This window comes from Colletes latitarsis, chromosome 1 (assembly GCF_051014445.1).
Source record: "Colletes latitarsis isolate SP2378_abdomen chromosome 1, iyColLati1, whole genome shotgun sequence".
In the NCBI taxonomy this organism is placed as follows: Eukaryota; Metazoa; Arthropoda; class Insecta; order Hymenoptera; family Colletidae; genus Colletes; species Colletes latitarsis.
In genome coordinates, this window is record NC_135134.1 from 26,686,129 (window position 1) to 26,701,506 (window position 15,378).

Below are 15,378 nucleotides of genomic sequence, written 5' to 3' on the forward strand. Positions count from 1 at the left end.
TGATCCAATCCAGAAATAGCCCAGGATCCCAGCCATGAAGTATGAGAAATATGCGAAAGTATGAGCCTGATGGGGGCAAATCCTAGACCTAACCCAGACCTAACATGCGTTATCCTCTAAAATATTTATCAAGATCAGGTTTAATTGATTGTTTCAGTGTGGTACCACATTACTACGTGATCCACCCAAGAAAAAACCCAAGATCCGTTCAACAAGTATGTGAAGAATGCGAAAGTATGAGTCTGATGCGTGAAAATCCCAGGCCTAACCTAGACCTAACATGCGTTATCCTCAATAATATTGATCGAAACCAGGTTTAATTGAGTGTTTCAGTGTGGTACCACATTACTATGTGATCCAAACCAGAGAATAACCCAGGATCTGTTCAACGAGTATGTGAAGTGTGCGAAAGTATGAGTGTGATGAGGGCAAATCCCAGAACTATCCCAGACCTAACATGCGTTATCCTCTAAAATATTTATCAAGACCAGGTTTAATTGATTATTTCAGTGTGGTCCCACATTACTACGTGATCCAAACCAGAAAAAACCCAGGATCTGTTCAACGAGTATGTGAAGTGTGCGAAAGTATGTGTCTGATGAGGGCAAATCCCAGACCTATCCCAGACCTAACATGCGTTATCCTCTAAAATATTAATCAAGACCAGGTTTAATTGAATGTTTCAGTGTGGTACCACATTACTACGTGATGCAATCCAGAAAAAGCCCAGGATCTAGCCATCAAGTTTGAGAAATATGCGAAAGAATGAGCCTGATGAGGGCAAATCCTAGACCTAACCCAGACCTAACATGCGTTATCCTCTAAAATATTTATCAAGACCAGGTTTAATTGATTGTTTCAGTGTGGTTCCACATTACGACGTTATCCAAACCAGAAAAAACCCAGGATCTGTTCAACGAGTATGTGAAAAACGCGAAAGTATGAGTCTGATGAGGTCAAATCCCAGACCTATCCCAGACTTATGTTGCGTTATCCTCTAAAATACTGATCGAAACCAGGTTTAATCGACTGTTTCAGTGTGGTACCACATTAATACGTGATCCAAACCAGAAAAAACCCAGGATCCGTTCAACAAGTATGTGAAGAATGCGAAAGTATGAGTCTGATGAGTGAAAATCCCCGACCTAACCTAGACCTAACATGCGTTATCCTCTAAAATATTGATCCAAACCAGGTTTAATGGACTGTTTCAGTGTGGTCCCACATTACTACGTGATCCAAACCAGAAAAAACCCATGATCCGTTCAACAAGTATGTGAAGAATGCGAAAGTATGAGTCTGATGAGTGAAAATCCCAGACCTAACCAAGACCTAACATGCGTTATCCTCAAAAATATTGACCGAAACCTGGTTTAATCGACTGTTTCAGTGTGGTACCACATTACTATGTGATCCAAACCAGAAAATAACCCAGGATCTGTTCAACGAGTATGTGAAGAGTGCGAAAGTATGAGTCTGATGAGGGCAAATCCCAGACCTATCCCAGACCTAACATGCGTTATCCTCTAAAATATTTATCAAGACCAGGTTTAATTGATTGTTTCAGTGTGGTCCCACACTACTACGTGATCCAAACCAGAAAAAACCCAGGATCTGTTCAACGAGTATGTGAAGTGTGCGAAAGTATGAGCCTGAGAAGGGCAAATCCCAGACCTATCCCAGACCTAACTTGCGTTGTCCTCTTAGATATTGATGGAAACCGGGTTTAATTGACTGTTTCAGTGTTGTACTTCATTACTACGTGATGCAATCCAGAAAAAGCCCAGGATCTAGCCATCAAGTATGAGAAATATGCGAAAGAATGAGCCTGATGAGAGCAAATCCCAGACCTAACCTAGACCTAACAAGAATTATTCTCTAAAATATTGATCGAAACCAGGTTTAATTGACTGTTTCAGTGGGGTCCCACATTACTACGTGATCCAAACCAGGAAAAACCCTGGATCTGTTCAAGGAATATGTGAAGTGTGCGAAAGTATGAGTCTGATGAGGTCAAATCCCAGAGCTATCCCAGACCTAACTTGCGTTATCCTCTAAAATTTTGATCGAAACCAGGTTTAATCGACTGTTTCAGTGTGGTTCCACATTACTATGTTATCCAAACCAGAAAATAACCCAGGATCTGTTCAACGAGTATGTGAAGTGTGCGAAAGTATGCGTCTGATGAGGGCAAATCCCAGACCTATCCCAGACTTAACTTGCGTTATCCTCTATAATATTGATCGAAACCAGGTTTAATCGACTGTTTCAGTGTGGTATCACATTACTACGCGATCCAAACCAGAAAAAACCCAGAATCTGTTCAACGAGTATGTGAAGTGTGCGAAAGTATGAGTCTGATGAGGGCAAATCCCAGACCTATCCCAGACCTAACATGCGTTATCCTCTAAAATATTTATCAAGACCAGGTTTAATTGATTGTTTCAGTGTGGACCCACATTACTACGTGATCCAAATCAGAAAAAACCCAGGATCCGTTCAACAAGTATGTGAAGAATGCGAAAGTATGAGCCTGATGAGGCCAAACCCTAGACCTAACCCAAACCTAACACGCGTTATCCTCTAAAATATTTATCAAGACCAGGTTTAATTGAAGGTTTCAGTGTGGTACCACATTACTACGTGAACCAAACCAGAAAAAACCCAGGATCCGTTCAACAAGTATGTGAAGAATGCGAAAGTATGAGTCAGATGAGTGAAAATCCCAGACCTAACCTAGACCTAACATGCGTTATCCTCTAAAATATTGATCCAAACCAGGTTTAATGGACTGTTTCAGTGTGGTACCACACTACTACGTGATCCAAACCAGAAAAAACCCAGGATCTGTTCAAGGAGTATGTGAAAAACGTGAAAGTATGAGCCTGATGAGGGCAAGTCCAAGACCTATCCCAGACCTAACTTGCGTTGTCCTCTAAAATATTTATCAAGACCAGGTTTAATTGAATGTTTCAGTGTGGTACCACATTACTACGTGATACAATCCAGAAAAAACCCAGGATCCGTTCAACAAGTATGTGAAGAATGCGAAAGTATGAGTCTGATGAGTGAAAATCCCAGACCTAACCTAGACCTAACTTGCGTTGTCCTCTAAGATATTGATGGAAACCAGGTTTAATTGACTGTTTCAGTGTTGTACTTCATTACTACGTGATGCAATCCAGAAAAAGCCCAGGATCTAGCCATAAAGTATGAGAGATATGCGAAAGAATGACCCTGATGAGAGCAAATCCCAGACCTAACCTAGACCTAACATGAATTATTCTCTAAAATATTGATCGAAACCTGGTTTAATCGACTGTTTCAGTGTGGTACCACATTACTGTGTGATCCAAACCAGAAAATAACCCAGGATCTGTTCAACGAGTATGTGAAGTGTGCGAAAGTATGCGTCTGATGAGGGCAAATCCCAGACCTATCCCAGACTTAACCTGCGTTATCCTCTAAAATATTGATCGAAACCAGGTTTAATCGACTGTTTCAATGTGGTACCACATTACTACGCGATCTAAACCAGAAAAAACCCAGGATCTGTTCAACGAGTATGTGAAGTGTGCGAAAGTATGAGTCTGATGAGTGAAAATCCCAGGGCTAACTTAGACCTAACGTGCGTTATCCTCTAAAATATTGATCGAAACCAGGTTTAATCGACCGTTTCAGTGTGGTACCACACTACTTCGTGATCCAAACCAGAAAGAACCCAGGATCTGTTCAACGAGTATGTGAAAAACGCGAAAGTTTGAGCCTGATGTTGGCAAATCCCAGACCTATCCCAGACTTAACTTGCGTTGTCCTCTAAGATATTGATGGAAACCAGGTTTAATTAACTGTTTCAGTGTTGTACTTCATTACTACGTGATGCAATCCAGAAAAAGCCCAGGATCTAGCCATCAAGTATGAGAAATATGTGAAAGAATGAGCCTGATGAGAGCAAATCCCAGACCTAACCTAGACCTAACATGAATTATTCTCTAATATATTGATCGAAACCAGGTTGAATTGACTGTTTCAGTGTGGTCCCACATTACTACGTGATCCAAACCAGAAAAAACCCAGGATCCGTTCAACAAGTATGTGAAGAATGCGAAAGTATGAGTCTGATGAGTGAAAATCCCAGGCCTAACCTAGACCTAACATGAATTATTCTCTAAAATATTGATCGAAACCAGGTTTAATTGACTGTTTCAGTGTGGTACCACATTAGTACGTGATCCAAACCAGAAAAAGCCCAGGATCAGTTCAACAAGTATGTGAAAAACGCGAAAGTATAAGCCTGATGAGGGCGAATCCCAGACCTATGCCAGACCTAACTTGCGTTATCCTCTAAAATATTGATCGAAACCAGGTTTAATTGACTGTTTCAGCGTGGTACCACACTACTACGTGACGCAATCCAGAAAAAACCCAGGATCTGTTCAACAAGTATGTGAAAAACGCGAAAGTATGAGCCTGATGAGGGCAAATCCCAGACCTATCCAAGAACTAACTTGCGTTATCCTCTAAAATATTGATGGAAACCAGGTTTAATTGACTGTTTCAGTGTTGTACTTCATTACTACGTGATACAATCCTGAAATAGCCCAGGATCTAGCCATGAAGGATGAGAAATATGCGAAAGTATGAGACTGACGAGGGCAAATCCTAGACCTAACCCAGACCTAACATGCGTTATCCTCTAAAATATTTATCAAGACCAGGTTTAATTGATTGCTTCTGTGTGGTCCCACATTACTACGTGATCCAAACCAGAAAAAACCCAGGATCCGTTCAACAAGTATGAGAAGAATGCGAAAGTATGAGCCTGATGTGGGCAAATCCCAGATCTATCCCAGACCTAACTTGCGTTGTCCTCTAAGATATTGATGGAAACCAGGTTTAATTGACTGTTTCAGTGTTGTACTTCATTACTACGTGATGCAATCCAGATAAAGCCCAGGATCTAGCCATCAAGTATGAGAAATATGCTAAAGAATGAGCCTGATGAGAGCAAATCCCAGACCTAACCTAGACCTAACATGAATTATTCTCTAAAATATTGATCGAAACCAGGTTTAATTGACTGTTTCAGTGTTGTACTTAATTACTACGTGATGCAATCCAGAAACGCGCTGGATCTAGCCATCAAGTATGAGAAATATGCGAAAGAATGAGCCTGATGAGAGCAAATCCCAGACCTAACCTAGACCTAACATGAATTATTCTCTAAAATATTGTTCAAAACCAGGTTTAATTGACTGTTTCAGTGTGGTACCACATTACTACGTGATCCAATCCAGAAATAGCCCAGGATCCAGCCATGAAGTATGAAAAATATGCGAAAGTATGAGCCTGATGAGGGCAAATCCTAGACCTAACCCAGACCTAACATGCGTTATCCTCTAAAATATTGATCGCAACCAGGTTTAATGGACTGTTTCAGTGTGGTACCACACTACTACGTGATCCAAACCAGAAAAAACCCAGGATCCGTTCAACAAGTATGTGAAGAATGCGAATGTATGAGTCTGATGAGTGAAAATCCCCGGCCTAACCTAGACCCAACATGCGTTATCCTCTAAAATGTTGATCCAAACTAGGTTTAATGGGCTGTTTCAGTGTGGTACCACACTACTACGTGATCCAAACCAGAAAGAACCCAGGATCTGTTCAACGAGTATGTGAAGTGTGCGAAAGTATGAGTCTGATGAGGGCAAATCCCAGACCTATCCCAGACCTAACATGCGTTATCCTCTAAAATATTTATCAAGACCAGGTTTAATTGATTGTTTCAGTGTGGACCCACATTACTACGTGATCCAAACCAGAAAAAACCCAGGATCCGTTCAACAAGTATGTGAAGAATGCGAAAGTATGAGTCTGATGAGTGAAAATCCCAGGGCTAACTTAGACCTAACATGCGTTATCCGCTAAAATATTGATCGAAACCAGGTTTAATCGACCGTTTCAGTGTGGTGCCACACTACTTCGTGATCCAAACCAGAAAGAACCCAGGATCTGTTCAACGAGTATGTGAAAAACGCGAAAGTATGAGCCTGATGTGGGCAAATCCCAGACCTATCCCAGACTTAACTTGCGTTGTCCTCTAAGATATTGATGGAAACCAGGTTTAATTGACTGTTTCAGTGTGGTACCACATTACTACGTGATCCAATCCAGAAATAGCCCAGGATCCAGCCATGAAGTATGAGAAATATGCGAAAGTATGAGCCTGATGGGGGCAAATCCTAGACCTAACCCAGACCTAACATGCGTTATCCTCTAAAATATTTATCAAGATCAGGTTTAATTGATTGCTTCAGTGTGGTACCACATTACTACGTGATCCAAACCAGAAAAAACCCAGGATCTGTTCAACGAGTATGTGAAGTGTGCGAAAGTATGTGTCTGATGAGGGCAAATCCAAGACCTATCCCAGACCTAACATGCGTTATCCTCTAAAATATTTATCAAGACCAGGCTTAATTGATTGTTTCAGTGTGGACCCACATTACTACGTGATCCAAACCAGAAAAAACCCAGGATCCGTTCAACAAGTATGTGAAGAATGCGAAAGTATGAGTCAGATGAGTGAAAATCCCAGACCTAACCTAGACCTAACATGCGTTATCCTCTAAAATATTGATCCAAACCAGGTTTAATGGACTGTTTCAGTGTGGTACCACACTACTACGTGATCCAAACCAGAAAAAACCCAGGATCTGTTCAACAAGTATGTGAAAAACGTGAAAGTATGAGCCTGATGAGGGCAAGTCCAAGACCTATCCCAGACCTAACTTGCGTTGTCCTCTAAAATATTTATCAAGACCAGGTTTAATTGAATGTTTCAATGTGGTACCACATTACTACGTGATGCAAACCAGAAAAAACCCAGGATCCGTTCAACAAGTATGTGAAGAATGCGAAAGTATGCGTCTGATGAGTGAAAATCCCAGGGCTAACTTAGACCTAACATGCGTTGTCCTCTAAGATATTGATGGAAACCAGGTTTAATCGACTGTTTCAGTGTGGTACCACATTACTACGTGATCCAAACCAGAAAAAACCCAGGATCCGTTCAACAAGTATGTGAAGAATGCAAAAGTATGAGTCTGATGAGTGAAAATCCCAGACCTAACCTAGACCTAACTTGCGTTGTCCTCTAAGATATTGATGGAAACCAGGTTTAATTGACTGTTTCAGTGTTGTACTTCATTACTACGTGATGCAATCCAGAAAAAGCCCAGGATCTAGCCATCAAGTATGAGAGATATGCGAAAGAATGACCCTGGTGAGAGCAAATCCCAGACCTAACCTAGACCTAACATGAATTATTCTCTAAAATATTGATCGAAACCTGGTTTAATCGACTGTTTCAGTGTGGTACCACATTACTATGTGATCCAAACCAGAAAATAACCCAGGATCTGTTCAACGAGTATGTGAAGTGTGCGAAAGTATGAGCCTGATGAGAGCAAATCCCAGACCTAACCTAGACCTAACATGCGTTATCCTCTAAAATATTGATCCAAACCAGGTTTAATAGACTGTTTCAGTGTGGTACCACACTACTACGTGATCCAAACCAGAAAAAACCCAGGATCTGTTCAACGAGTATGTGAAGTGTGCGAAAGTATGAGTGTGATGAGGGCAAATCCCAGAACTATCCCAGACCTAACATGCGTTATCCTCTAAAATATTTATCAAGACCAGGTTTAATTGATTGTTTCAGTGTGGTCCCACATTACTACGTGATCCAAACCAGAAAAAACCCAGGATCTGTTCAACGAGTATGTGAAGTGTGCGAAAGTATGTGTCTGATGAGGGCAAAGCCCAGACCTATCCCAGACCTAACATGCGTTATCCTCAATAATATTGATCGAATCCAGGTTTAATTGAGTGTTTCAGTGTGGTACCACATTACTATGTGATCCAAACCAGAGAATAACCCAGGATCTGTTCAACGAGTATGTGAAGTGTGCGAAAGTATGAGTGTGATGAGGGCAAATCCCAGAACTATCCCAGACCTAACATGCGTTATCCTCTAAAATATTTATCAAGACCAGGTTTAATTGATTGTTTCAGTGTGGTCCCACATTACTACGTGATCCAAACCAGAAAAAACCCAGGATCTGTTCAACGAGTATGTGAAGTGTGCGAAAGTATGTGTCTGATGAGGGCAAATCCCAGACCTATCCCAGACCTAACATGCGTTATCCTCTAAAATATTTATCAAGACCAGGTTTAATTGATTGTTTCAGTGTGGACCCACATTACTACGTGATCCAAACCAGAAAAAACCCAGGATCCGTTCAACAAGTATGTGAAGAATGCGAAAGTATGAGTCAGATGAGTGAAAATCCCAGACCTAACCTAGACCTAACATGCGTTATCCTCTAAAATATTGATCCAAACCAGGTTTAATGGACTGTTTCAGTGTGGTACCACACTACTACGTGATCCAAACCAGAAAAAACCCAGGATCTGTTCAAGGAGTATGTGAAAAACGTGAAAGTATGAGCCTGATGAGGGCAAGTCCAAGACCTATCCCAGACCTAACTTGCGTTGTCCTCTAAAATATTTATCAAGACCAGGTTTAATTGAATGTTTCAGTGTGGTACCACATTACTACGTGATACAATCCAGAAAAAACCCAGGATCCGTTCAACAAGTATGTGAAGAATGCGAAAGTATGAGTCTGATGAGTGAAAATCCCAGACCTAACCTAGACCTAACTTGCGTTGTCCTCTAAGATATTGATGGAAACCAGGTTTAATTGACTGTTTCAGTGTTGTACTTCATTACTACGTGATGCAATCCAGAAAAAGCCCAGGATCTAGCCATAAAGTATGAGAGATATGCGAAAGAATGACCCTGATGAGAGCAAATCCCAGACCTAACCTAGACCTAACATGAATTATTCTCTAAAATATTGATCGAAACCTGGTTTAATCGACTGTTTCAGTGTGGTACCACATTACTATGTGATCCAAACCAGAAAATAACGCAGGATCTGTTCAACGAGTATGTGAAGTGTGCGAAAGTATGCGTCTGATGAGGGCAAATCCCAGACCTATCCCAGACTTAACCTGCGTTATCCTCTAAAATATTGATCGAAACCAGGTTTAATCGACTGTTTCAATGTGGTACCACATTACTACGCGATCTAAACCAGAAAAAACCCAGGATCTGTTCAACGAGTATGTGAAGTGTGCGAAAGTATGAGTCTGATGAGTGAAAATCCCAGGGCTAACTTAGACCTAACGTGCGTTATCCTCTAAAATATTGATCGAAACCAGGTTTAATCGACCGTTTCAGTGTGGTACCACACTACTTCGTGATCCAAACCAGAAAGAACCCAGGATCTGTTCAACGAGTATGTGAAAAACGCGAAAGTTTGAGCCTGATGTAGGCAAATCCCAGACCTATCCCAGACTTAACTTGCGTTGTCCTCTAAGATATTGATGGAAACCAGGTTTAATTGACTGTTTCAGTGTTGTACTTCATTACTACGTGATGCAATCCAGAAAAAGCCCAGGATCTAGCCATCAAGTATGAGAAATATGTGAAAGAATGAGCCTGATGAGAGCAAATCCCAGACCTAACCTAGACCTAACATGAATTATTCTCTAATATATTGATCGAAACCAGGTTGAATTGACTGTTTCAGTGTGGTCCCACATTACTACGTGATCCAAACCAGAAAAAACCCAGGATCCGTTCAACAAGTATGTGAAGAATGCGAAAGTATGAGTCTGATGAGTGAAAATCCCAGGCCTAACCTAGACCTAACATGAATTATTCTCTAAAATATTGATCGAAACCAGGTTTAATTGACTGTTTCAGTGTGGTACCACATTAGTACGTGATCCAAACCAGAAAAAGCCCAGGATCAGTTCAACAAGTATGTGAAAAACGCGAAAGTATAAGCCTGATGAGGGCGAATCCCAGACCTATGCCAGACCTAACTTGCGTTATCCTCTAAAATATTGATCGAAACCAGGTTTAATTGACTGTTTCAGCGTGGTACCACACTACTACGTGACGCAATCCAGAAAAAACCCAGGATCTGTTCAACAAGTATGTGAAAAACGCGAAAGTATGAGCCTGATGAGGGCAAATCCCAGACCTATCCAAGAACTAACTTGCGTTATCCTCTAAAATATTGATGGAAACCAGGTTTAATTGACTGTTTCAGTGTTGTACTTCATTACTACGTGATACAATCCTGAAATAGCCCAGGATCTAGCCATGAAGGATGAGAAATATGCGAAAGTATGAGACTGACGAGGGCAAATCCTAGACCTAACCCAGACCTAACATGCGTTATCCTCTAAAATATTTATCAAGACCAGGTTTAATTGATTGCTTCTGTGTGGTCCCACATTACTACGTGATCCAAACCAGAAAAAACCCAGGATCCGTTCAACAAGTATGAGAAGAATGCGAAAGTATGAGCCTGATGTGGGCAAATCCCAGATCTATCCCAGACCTAACTTGCGTTGTCCTCTAAGATATTGATGGAAACCAGGTTTAATTGACTGTTTCAGTGTTGTACTTCATTACTACGTGATGCAATCCAGATAAAGCCCAGGATCTAGCCATCAAGTATGAGAAATATGCTAAAGAATGAGCCTGATGAGAGCAAATCCCAGACCTAACCTAGACCTAACATGAATTATTCTCTAAAATATTGATCGAAACCAGGTTTAATTGACTGTTTCAGTGTTGTACTTAATTACTACGTGATGCAATCCAGAAACGCGCTGGATCTAGCCATCAAGTATGAGAAATATGCGAAAGAATGAGCCTGATGAGAGCAAATCCCAGACCTAACCTAGACCTAACATGAATTATTCTCTAAAATATTGTTCAAAACCAGGTTTAATTGACTGTTTCAGTGTGGTACCACATTACTACGTGATCCAATCCAGAAATAGCCCAGGATCCAGCCATGAAGTATGAAAAATATGCGAAAGTATGAGCCTGATGAGGGCAAATCCTAGACCTAACCCAGACCTAACATGCGTTATCCTCTAAAATATTGATCGCAACCAGGTTTAATGGACTGTTTCAGTGTGGTACCACACTACTACGTGATCCAAACCAGAAAAAACCCAGGATCCGTTCAACAAGTATGTGAAGAATGCGAATGTATGAGTCTGATGAGTGAAAATCCCCGGCCTAACCTAGACCCAACATGCGTTATCCTCTAAAATGTTGATCCAAACTAGGTTTAATGGGCTGTTTCAGTGAGGTACCACACTACTACGTGATCCAAACCAGAAAAAACCCAGGATCTGTTCAACAAGTATGTGAAAAACGCGAAAGTATGAGCCTGATGTGGGCAAATCCCAGACCTATCCCAGACCTAACTTGCGTTGTCCTTGAAGATATTGATGGAAACCAGGTTTAATTGACTGTTTCAGTGTTGCACTTCATTACTACGTGATGCAATCCAGAAAAAGCCCAGGATCTAGCCATCAAGTATGAGAAATATGCGAAAGAATGAGCCTGATGAGAGCAAATCCCAGACCTAACCTAGACCTAACATGAATTATTCTCTAATATATTGATCGAAACCAGGTTTAATTGACTGTTTCTGTGTGGTCCCACATTACTACGTGATCCAAACCAGAAAAAACCCAGGATCCGTTCAACAAGTATGTGAAGAATGCGAAAGTATGAGTCTGATGAGTGAAAATCCCAGGCCTAACCTAGACCTAACATGCGTAATCCTCAATAATATTGATCGAAACCAGGTTTAATTGAGTGTTTCAGTGTTGTACTTCATTACTACGTGATGCAATCCAGAAAAAGCCCAGGATCTAGCCATCTAGTATGAGAAATATGCGAAAGAATGAGCCTGATTTGACCAATCCCAGGCCTAACCTAGACCTAACATGAAATATTCTCTAAAATATTCATCAAAACCAGGTTTAATTGACTGTTTCAGTGTGGTACCACATTAATACGTGATCCAATCCAGTAATAGCCCAGGATCCAGCCATGAAGTATGAGAAATATGCGAAAGTATGAGCCTGATGAGGGCAAATCCTAGACCTAACCCAGACCTAACATGCGTTATCCTCTAAAATATTTATCAAGACCAGGTTTAATTGATTGTTTCAGTGTGGTACCACATTACTACGTGATCCACACCAGAAAAAACCCAAGATCCGTCCAACAAGTATGTGAAGAATGCGAAAGTATGAGTCTGATGAGTGAAAATCCCAGGCCTAACCTAGACCTAACATGCGTTATCCTCAAAAATATTGATCGAAACCTGGTTTATTCGACTGTTTCAGTGTGGTACCACAATGCTACGTGATGCAATCCAGAAAAAGCCCAGGATCTAGCCATCAGGTATGAGAAATATGCAAAAGAATGAGCCTGATGAGGGCAAATCCTAGACCTATCCCAGACCTAACTTGCGTTATCCTCTAAAATATTGATCGAAACCAGGTTTAATTGACTGTTCCAGTGTGGTACCACATTACTACGTGATCCAATGGAGAAATAGCCCAGGATCTAGCCATGAAGTATGAGAAATATGCGAAAGTATGAGCCTGACGAGAGCAAATCCTAGACCTAACCCAGACCTAACATGCGTTATCCTCTAAAATATTTATCAAGACCAGGTCTAACTGAATGTTTCAGTGTGGTACCACATTACTACGTGATCCATACCAGAAAAAACCCAGGATCCGTTCAACAAGTATGTGAAGAATGCGAAAGTATGAGTCTGATGCGTGAAAATCCCAGGCCTAACCTAGACCTAACATGCGTTATCCTCAAAAATATTGATCGAAACCTGGTTTAATCGACTGTTTCAGTGTGGTACCACTTTACTACGTGATCCAAAGCAGAAAAAACACTCGATCAGGTCAACATGTATGTTAGAACTGCGAAAGTATGACCCTGATGAGGGCAAATCCCAGACCTATCCCAGACCTAACTTGCGTTGTCCTCTAAGATATTGATGCAAACCAGGTTTAATTGACTGTTTCAGTGTTGTACTTCATTACTACGTGATGCAATCCAGAAAAAGCCCAGGATCTAGCCATCAAGTATGAGAAATATGCGAAAGAATGAGCCTGATGAGAACAAATCCCAGACCTAAGCTAGACCTAACATGAATTATTGTCTAAAATATTGATCGAAACCAGGTTTAATTGACTGTTTCAGTGTGGTACCACATTACTATGTGATCCAAACCAGTAAAAACCCAGGATCCGTACAACAAGTATGTGAAAAACGCGAAAGTATGAGCCTGATGAGGGCAAATCCCAGACCTATCCCAGACCAAACCTGCGTTAGCCTCTAAAATAATGATCGAAACCAGGTTTAATTGACTGTTTTAGGTGTGGCACCACTTTACTACGTGATCCAAAGCAGAAAAATCCCTCGATCAGGTCAACATGCATGTTAAAACTGCGAAAGTATGACCCTGATGAGGGCAAATCCCAGGCCTAACCTAGACCTAACATGCGTTATCTTCTAAAATATTGAGCGAAACCAGGTTTAATCGACTGTTTCAGTGTGGTACCACATTACTACGTGACTCAAACCAGAAAATAACCCAGGATCTGTTCAACAAGTATGTGAAAAACGCGAAAGTATGAGCCTGATGAGGGCAAATCCCAGACCTATCCCAGACCAAACTTGCGTTATCCTCTAAAATATTGATCGAAACCAGGTTTAATCGACTGTTTCAGTGTGGCTCCACATTGCTACGTGATCCAAACCAGAAAAAACCCAGGATCAGTTCAACAAGTATGTGAAAAACGCGAAAGTATGAGCCTGATGAGGGCGAATCCCAGACCTATCCCAGACCTAACTTGCGTTATCCTCTAAAATATTGATCGAAACGAGGCTTAAGTGACTGTTTCAGCGTGGTACCACATTACTACGTGATACAATCCAGAAACAGCCCGGGATCTAGCCATGAAGTACGAGAAATATGCGAAAGTATGAGCCTGATGAGGGCAAATCCTAGACCTAACCCAAACCTAACATGCGTTATCCTCTAAAATATTGATCCAAACCGGGTTTAATGGACTGCTTCAGTGTGGTACCACTTTACTACGTGATCCAAAGCGGAAAAAACCCTCGATCGGGTCAACATGTATGTTAAAACTGCGAAAGTATGACCCTGACGAGGGCAAATCCCAGGCCTAACCAAGACCTAACATGCGTTGTCCTTTAAAATATTGATGGAAACCAGGTTTAATTGACTGTTTCAGTGTGGTACCACTTTACTACGTGATCCAAAGCGGAAAAAACCCTCGATCGGGTCAACATGTATGTTAAAACTGCGAAAGTATGACACTGACGAGGGCAAATCCCAGGCCTAACCAAGACCTAACATGCGTTGTCCTTTAAAATATTGATGGAAACCAGGTTTAATTGACTGTTTCAGTGTTGTACTTCATTACTACGTGATGCAATCCAGAAAAAGCCCAGGATCTAGACATCAAGTATGAGAAATATGCGAAAGAATGAGCATGATGAGAGCAAATCCCAGACCAAACCTAGACCTAACCTGTATTATTCTCTAAAATATTGATCGAAACCAGGTTTAATTGACTGTTTCAGTGTGGTACCACATTACTATGTGATCCAAACCAGTAAAAACCCGGGATCCGTTCAACAAGTATGTGAAGTGTGCGAAAGTATGAGTCTGATGAGTGAAAATCCTCGGCCTAACCTAGACCTAACATGCGTTATCCTCAAAAATATTGATCGAAACCTGGTTTAATCGACTGTTTCAGTGTGGTACCACATTACTATGTGATCAAAACCAGAAAATAACCCAGGATCTGTTCAACGAGTATGTGAAGTGTGCGAAAGTATGAGTCTGATGAGGGCAAATCCTAGACCTATCCCAGACCTAACATGCGTTATCCTCAAAAATATTCATCGAAACCTGGTTTAATTGACTGTTTCAGCGTGGTACCACGTTACTACGTGATACAATCCAGAAACAGCCCAGGATCTAGCCATGAAGTATGAGAAATATGCGAAAGTATGAGCCTGATGAGGGCAAATCCTAGACCTAACCCAGACCTAACATGCGTTATCCTCAAAAATATTGATCGAAACCTGGTTTGATCGACTGTTTCAGTGTGGTAGCACATTACTACGTAACCCAAACCAGAAAAAACCCAGGATCTGTTCAACAAGTATGTGAAAAACACGAAAGTATGAGCCTGATGAGGGCAAATCCCTGACCTATCCCAGACCTAACTTGCGTTATCCTCTAACATATTGAACGAAACCAGGTTTAATTGACTGTTTCAGCGTGGTACCACATTACTACGTGATACAATCCAGAAACAGCCCAGGATCTAGCCATGAAGTATGAGAAATATGCGAAAG